We start from the raw sequence: 8,188 nt of genomic DNA on the forward strand, positions 1-8,188 counted from the left end.
TCCCACTCTACCTGAACAAAAGATGAAAAAATGTCCTCGGGTGAGGATTAAAACAAACAAACAAACAAACAAAACCAGAATCTTACTATCCATCAAAATCTTTTAATATTCATTGGTAGCACATTAAAATAACTAATAAATAAACCAGTTCCAAAAGATGGTTCTTATACACAGTGAAGTCCCAATGGACAGGGCAAAGCAAGGGCTCAATAAATTTCTAGTGGAAAAATGTCTTCATAAAAAGACTTTACCATACAAATCTTGTTATCCCTAGTTTCTCAAGAGAACTTAAGATCAGACCACTGTGTTTAACTAAGGCATCTGGCCACTTGGCTTCCACTTAACTGGCACTAAAATAGGGGTTCTTTGTCCAGTGGCTTGCTTCCAACCTCCCAATCAGACCCCAACTGTTATAACTATGTCAAATAAAAATTGAATTTATTCTCATTGATGAATTTTAGTCTTTTTAAATTAGTTATATTACTGAGAAGTTAAGGAGTGGAGTATAAAGAGAAACAATTGCATACAATTTTCTTCATAGATAAGACATGCTATTAACTATAGAATAATACAATCCAGGAGTTGGACCTTATTCCAACCTCCCAGTCATTGAAGAAATCCCACCTAAAACATGAATGACCTATTATACTATTATATAAGTATATAATTATAGCTAGTGGTATAATAGTTATATATGATCTATATAATTATGTATAATTTTTATTGAGGTATAATTTCAATGTAATATCTTATTAGTTTCAGCTATACAACATTATTCAATATTTGTATATATTGCAAAATGATAATGCCTGGTTAACAACTATCACCATACATAATTACAAAATGTTTTCTTGTGATGTGAACATTTAATATCTACTATCTTAGCAACTTTCAAAAAGAAATAGAGTATTAATAACTATAGCCACATGATGTATTTTATATCCCTATGATTTATTTACTTTATAACTCCAAGTTTGTACCTTTTGAACCCTTTTACCCATATCCTATTAAGAATAATATTCTATTATTCTTAAATAATAAATAACTATGAGGATAGTAATAATAATGGCTCACGTGTATTGGGTGCTACTAAGCTGAGTATTTGACATGCCCTGTACTATTAAGTCCTCACAAAGAACTGTGGGGCAGATACTATTATTATTCCATTTGCTAGATAATAACATTAAGACTTTTAGAAAGTAAGTGTAATTTGCCCAAGATTACACAAACTGGAACAGGGATTCAAATTCAGACTTAAATTCTTTATTATCTTATTTATTACATCTTCTTTTAGTTGTTTATATGTTTATCTCCCAGTTAAGTTGTAAGAATCTCCAATATGTTTATCTTTATACACTCATCCATTTGTATCTGAATTGTGAGTGCTCAGATATTTGTTTTCAGTGGAATCTATGTTAAATCTTGATCATTTCATCAATCTACTGTTTAGTCCACATGGATTTGCACAGATGTCTTTTTTGCCTTCATAGAGCCATTGACAAATATATTGAAACATATATTTCAATATATGTAATTCTGTAACTTTCCCCTGAGACTTTACCCTTTGAGATAATGTTTGTGACTTTCATGTATGGTTGTTTACAAACTATATCTCTCTAACTAGATTACTCCTTTCAACATTTCTCCTTACATACACCAAATGTTTCCTAAGTGTCGGTTATTATTAGTAACATCATTTCTACCTGAGCACCTACATTCTACAATGGAAGAATTTTTCAGTGATTTTTTAAAATTATGATTATATCAAGTTCACAGTAATGAACTACTTTAACAGAAATCAGTTTATAAAAAAAAAAAAGAAATGCGTTTGCTTCCTTTCCTTTCTGTACAATGCAGGGTCACCCATTTCTATTCTGAGCACTTGCTACTGTATTTAATAATGTATTCTATCTTCATTGATGCAAATTGTATTAAATTCACCAGAATAACTTTTTCATCATTCTAATACTTCAAAAGCATTTTTCAATTTACCAAAAAATAAAAAAATCTTTCACAGAATGTGAGGGTACAGTGAATACCCTGCTGAAATACATTCCCTCCAGAAGGCACAGCAAATGGAATTGCTGAATTTACACCAGGTCTTCTATCTTTATGTCCAGATCTCTTGCACCATGCCATGGCAATGTGGAAACAGATAATAGTCCAGGCTTTGTGATTTCTTAGATACTTAGAGAAATATCATCCAGAAGTAGAGACTTGGGTCCATTTTAAGTGTTTGGTAGGCTCCATGATCATCTCCCCATCATCTCCCCATGCCTCTTGCATTTCAATATCCTCCTTTTAACAAGTGCAGAAATCACCATCTCTAATTACAAAGATTAAAGCAAAAGCAAATTTTATGTGTGTGTGTATTTTTTTACATGCATAAGATTTTACATTGCTTTCAGTATTCTTATACCTTCAACTTTTGACCTGGAAAGTTTAGCCAAAAGAAGACTTCAAACTGCAGCATTCAACATGGAAAAAATTGCAGATACTTCCAAGAGCTATAAAGTAGAATTTGTAATGCTTGATTGGTAGGAAGAGCAATGTGTTTACAGTTCTACCATAGAGCCCTGAACAGCTGCTCTGTGCTTTTTCTCACTGAGCACAAATTAAAAACCCATCGTTTCTCTGTGCCACAAACCTATTTACAATAGTTTCTCTCCTCCATAGTACTTGCTACAGGTAGTTAAGTATAATTATGACAACCAAAAAAAATACGAAAAAAAATAAAAACTTAAATTCCATTACTAAAAAAAAAACTCAACTTAGGCCCCCGGGGAAGAATCACAAGGATTAATTATATTATAGGAGTTGATATCTTTCTTCATTTTCCTTTCCAGCAATTTAGCAAATCCATTTTTTCACATTTTAAAGAAATGTAAGAACTCCCAATTTCCACATCCAGAAAATCCTGACAGTCTCTGATAGCTGAATAATGGATGAAATGCACTATTTACCTAGCAGGGGGAAGGGGGTAGACAAAACGGTGATAGAGAGTTTCAGATGAATTAGCCAGAGTCTGACAGCCTCTTGTTCTGGACCATGGTAAGAATAATATCCTAGCATCTATCCATGTACAAAATGTATATGGGAACAACAGTTTAGTATGAGGTTTATTACTGTTTCATGCTTATACATGGATTCTACTCTGTGTCTTTTGAGTGTTTCTTTCAGTAAGGAGCTAAGACCTGGAGCACAGATGGTTAAGTGTTTCCATCCCAGCAGTCTCCTACCGCCTACTGCACCATTACTTGAGAGAATCTCCCTAAGACACTGCATAATTTTCCCAGCTGGAAGTGCCTCTAATGTTACCATGTACTCATTTATTGAAAAATTGATTAAAACATTAAGCTATAATTAGCAAAGTTTAAGATTGTCTTTTCAATAAAATTCACTATTTCATTGCTGATTAATTTACATTCCTGTATTCCTCTCAGGGGCCAACCATACCAAGTCAGTGCAACTAAAGGTTGTCAGGGTGTTTGTCTTCTGAGAGGTTTACATGAAAGGCTCCCACAATGCCTGTCACAAATACCTAAAATTCCACCATTAGGGATTCACTCTTTTGGTTCTGGAAGCATTTTAATCCCTGGGGGTCCTATTAAAATGCAAAACTCTGAGAAGAATAATAGCATTAAAAGCTATTATTAACTGACAGCAAGGAGGCCCTTGGGAATAGGACAGGATTGAGCTTGAAGAATGATGACAAGAAATCAGGACATAAGGAGAGGTAAGGTAAGATGGTAGCAAGAATAAACTTCATCTACTTCACAATTTTTCAGGGACAAGGCAGCCCAAATTGTGGTATTCCCTACACTAAAGGAATTCCATTCAAAGTGGACTAGCAGACACAATATACACTATCTTCTGTTGTGCTAAAGGACAAAATGAGTAGTGACACACAATAATGTTTATGAAGAATTCTGACTTTAGTTAATTATACTAAATCAAGGTGTTGCCCCTAGACTTTCTCCTCCAATGCCTTAAAGTAGTCATTTGGGCTTGTCAATAGGGCTTTATCTAAATCATGATTTATGTTTATGTCCTGCCACTCCTCTTGTAAAAATATTAAAATCAGTGCTACCATGGCAGAGTTGGCCAGATGTATAGAATATTTCTCTGTCTTTGGAGACAGGAATACAGGAACATTTTTTTCATTTGCTTTTAAATTGTATGTTTTATACACACCAGGAATTTGTTTAGAAACATGGAAGTGACTTAAACTAATAAGGCCTCCAGAAGAGAACTTGGAATCTACTGAAGATGCCTTTCTGAATTTTAGAACAATCTGTCTCCATCCAACAAGTTGCTGGTTTGCATCAGTGGGAAATGGTCCTGCAACTTTCAGAGATAATTTCTTCATTGAAACAGTAACCTAAACCCTATAAGTTTTAAAAATGCCAAAAAAAAAAGTTCTGTGTTATTTTTGCATAGTGTTTGGTGTGTATGTGTGTGTTTACAGATATAGATACACAATGGGGAAAAAATGCAATGAGAGATTAATTTTTTTTTTCAGAAAGATAAACTATTTGAAAGTGTTATGCCTGGGAGGTGGGAGGGATAGATTGAGGCAATAAGTTTTTATACTTTCTCATGTACCTGAAATAAAAGGTGAAAGAGGTATTTTTGTGTGTGTTGTGTTATTGTTGTCGTTATCATTTTTATACTAAGAAGACATAACTATTCAACTCAAACCCAGACTCACTTCAAAGAACTTCAAAATGCAGTCAACATCTGCTCAACGCAGGGTGACTGGTCAAGTTCTTGCCAGTGGAAATCATGTTCTTTTGCGGAGTTGCAAGAAAAGAATTCTGGGAAACACACATGAAAGGTTGAGGTTTGTGGTGAGATTTATTGTAGTTGCAAAATCAAAGGACTGCCTCTGGGTTTCTAGTGTCCCATCTCCATCCGTACTACCATGGAAGAAGTCCAATCTTGTCTTTATCAAGACCAGTACGAAGGCCAAGTTCCAAAAGTTGTGCCATTGGTTCAGTCTAATTCAGCCTGTCCCCATTTGGGTAGTTTAGTCTGTTCCAAGCTGCACTCAAGCCCAGACCCATACTTGGTCTCCCACACACTGCTAGGGCCACATGGTTGCTACTACACGTGTGACCCAACAGGACAAGCACATGTTGCAGAGAGAGAGAGAGAGAGAGAGAGAGAGAGAAAAGCAATTCTTTGTTAGGCTGATTATATTATCTTAGGCTTATGACAAATCAGGCATTTCTTCAAACTAACCAATCATCTTCACAAGCTTTTTTGGGCTTCTGATGGGTCCATTCCTTACCAATCTATTTCCTAGATTTTCTGGAGTACTGTGTTCCTTATCCAATCAAATTTTTTTTCTAGACTAGACAGACAGGTCTCTGTGTTGGCCATCTTGGCTTCCACTGGGCATGTACCAGCAGAATTTCTCCTATTGTTTTTATTCCTCCCAGTATGGTATGCCTGTTTAATGGGCTTAGGTCCTGAAGGCAGAGGATGCTCTGGGGAGTGTGTGAAGCTGTAACTTCCTAGTGAAGCAGACTCATGCTCTCTAGTTTATTGTGCTTAATAATGTCTGATTTGCTTTGCTCCCTTCCTTTATTAATATCTAGCTATCTATGCTAACAAAGTCAGCGTGGGGCTCCTTACCAAAGAAAAGGAGAATGGTCTATGAAATAAATCCCTAGGGAAATAACATGAGTAAGCCTCAAGAAAATTATAGGTTTATTTCTTTAAATTTTGTTTCAAATAGCATCTTCAGTCTAAGTAAATAACTTGAATCTATAGTTAGTTAATTATCTATATTACATTATTAATGCTTATATTATTTTAACATGAGTTATACTTCTGTAGAAAAAGTCTAATCAAGCAAGGCACCTTTGTGTACTCATCTCTATTATTTGAGTCTGATTGAAGATTCTCCACTGACCTGCACTATACTATCACAGGCACCCCTCACACACAACATGCTCCATTTCTGACACCCCAGAAGAACAAAACACAAAAGTCAGAAGCATGTGAGGAAATTCAGGATTATCTTAGGCTGATATAAAGTTTTGTAAGCCCATACATTAACAGAAAAACCACAAAATTAATATCCTTCTTATCATTGCTCTATAGCTTTTACATATGTTTAAAATAGCAAGCACATTTTCCTCTGAGCACTGCAAAGTGCTTACTCTACTCTCTGCTCTCTCCAGAGTTAGAAGTGGAGCAAGGGTCCATGGGAGTTCCTTGAAATTGCCTTCAATAGCCACTTCTGAAAGACAGAAGTAATGATGGATCCAGTATCAGGGGATGTCAATATCATTCTTGAAGATATGGAGGTACATGCACATACATGCTATGTTTTATTATTTTTAAAAGGCAGTTACACTTGCTGATAACAGTTATAAATATTCATTCAATTAACAAATATTGGGAGCCAAAGCTTGTGCTAGGAAGAGAAAAATAAATAAGAGGGCTATGGAACTATTCAAGAAAGAATTATAGTATAAAGTATTAACTGTTATAATGCATGTATTTTGAAGTGCTATAAACTCTGGATGCTGTCACTATAAGAATTATGAACTACAGGAGATGAGTGGGGATGGGATGGTGGCAGGTGAATGTTCCTGAGGTTTGCCTTAGCCACCCACTGCCCCACAGCCTCCAGGGTCTCCACCCAGCCTGGGGTGGTGCTGCTTCTCTGTGAGGCCAATCATTTCTCCAAATGCAGAAAAAAAAAAAAGAAAAAAAAAACTCACTGGGCAGACAAGAGAAACAGTGGTGCTCGTGCCCCCGCTCTGGCCCCAGCTTGCTTGCAGAGCTTGCTTCCACACGGGTGGCAGTGCCCTCACTGAAGGCTGTCTGATAGAGGTGGGCCACTCAGAGATGCTGCAGCCTTGAGAGCATGAAGGAGGTGCTGCTTTTGGCAGGGAGTGAGGCCCCTCACCTGCCTCTAAAGACAAGTTCAGTTTGACAACACCCTTTTTTGCCATCCTATGGGTATATACATGTGTGCCTAATCAAGAATCCAGAAAGTCTCAGGTGCTGTTGAAGAGAACCCAGCCATAGAAGGCAAACCCTTAGTGACATCAAAGCAAAAGATTGAAGTGATATGTGTGGTTCCCACCCAGGTGGTTTGCACAGCCTTCAGCAGTCACATCCTGGTGGTGATGAAACAGTTGGGGAAGATGGGTACCCTGTTCTCCCTGGAACCCAGCAATGTGGCCAGTGACATCTGCAAGCCCTTGCTCACTATTAAAGTTCTTCTCAGGCAGGAAAATCCTCTCAGCCATGTCTTTGCAAAAACCTCTGGTGACATTTGTGTCTCAGGAAGCTTCAAATGGAGCAGTCTTTCTTGCCATGGCCATAAAGAACAGAAAGATGGAGGGGCCGAAGGCCTTAAAGGAGGTGATTCAGACATGCCAAATATGGTGAGCATGGAGTTAGCAGCAACGCTTGAAGCTCAGTAGAGCTAAGTGGAAATTCAGACATCTTGATTTGAAGACCCTAGTTCAGTTAAGCAGAAGGTGGAGCTTTCTTTAGCTCTAGCCCTGGAAACCACAAGAGATGTACAGGTCTTCTGCAGACTTTTGTTTGACCTCTGACACCATCCATGGGTGGAGGGAGGATGTGGAGTGTGTGTTGGGAGAGTTGTGAATGGTCTCCCCAGGGTCCAAGTAGTTGCATATATTTGAGAATTGAAAGAATGAGTCACGGGCCTTCAATGTGTAGTACCAACTATTGGAGAAAATTGTTTTTTTGTATTAAAAATAAGTGCATAACTTCTTCCCCACCAAAAAAACAATTATGACTATATATTGTGATTAAATTTACAAATGATATATGAATAACTACTATGCAAAGAGTAGCCACTATGTGTCAAACATACACATAATACCTCTTTCTTTTTTTTTTTTAAGGAAAGATTCTAGGAATGAGTAGATAGGGATTTAATTCTTTTATTTATTTTTTCTTTATTGATGTTAGAGAGGAAGAAAGAGGGAGAGAGAGAAACATCTATGAGAGAGAACATCAATTGGCAGGCTCCTGCATACCCCCCACTGGGGATCCAGCCCACAACCTAGGCATGTGCCATGTCTAGGAATCGAACTGGTGAGCTCTTGGTGCATGGGTCAATGCTCATCCACTGAGCCACACCGGCCAGGCCACATAATACCTCTTTTACTGTTTACAACACCCCTGAAATAAG

The 8,188-nt window shown here is 37.1% G+C and overlaps 1 pseudogene; it reads left to right on the top strand.

Annotated features, from left to right (window-relative positions):
• Positions 1 to 2,478: 2,478 nt before the first annotated feature.
• LOC118638029 lies at positions 2,479 to 7,413 on the top strand (annotated as a pseudogene).
• Positions 7,414 to 8,188: the final 775 nt, after the last annotated feature.

The sequence above is a fragment of the Molossus molossus genome, unplaced genomic scaffold (assembly GCF_014108415.1).
Source record: "Molossus molossus isolate mMolMol1 unplaced genomic scaffold, mMolMol1.p scaffold_m16_p_1, whole genome shotgun sequence".
Lineage (NCBI taxonomy): Eukaryota > Metazoa > Chordata > Mammalia > Chiroptera > Molossidae > Molossus > Molossus molossus.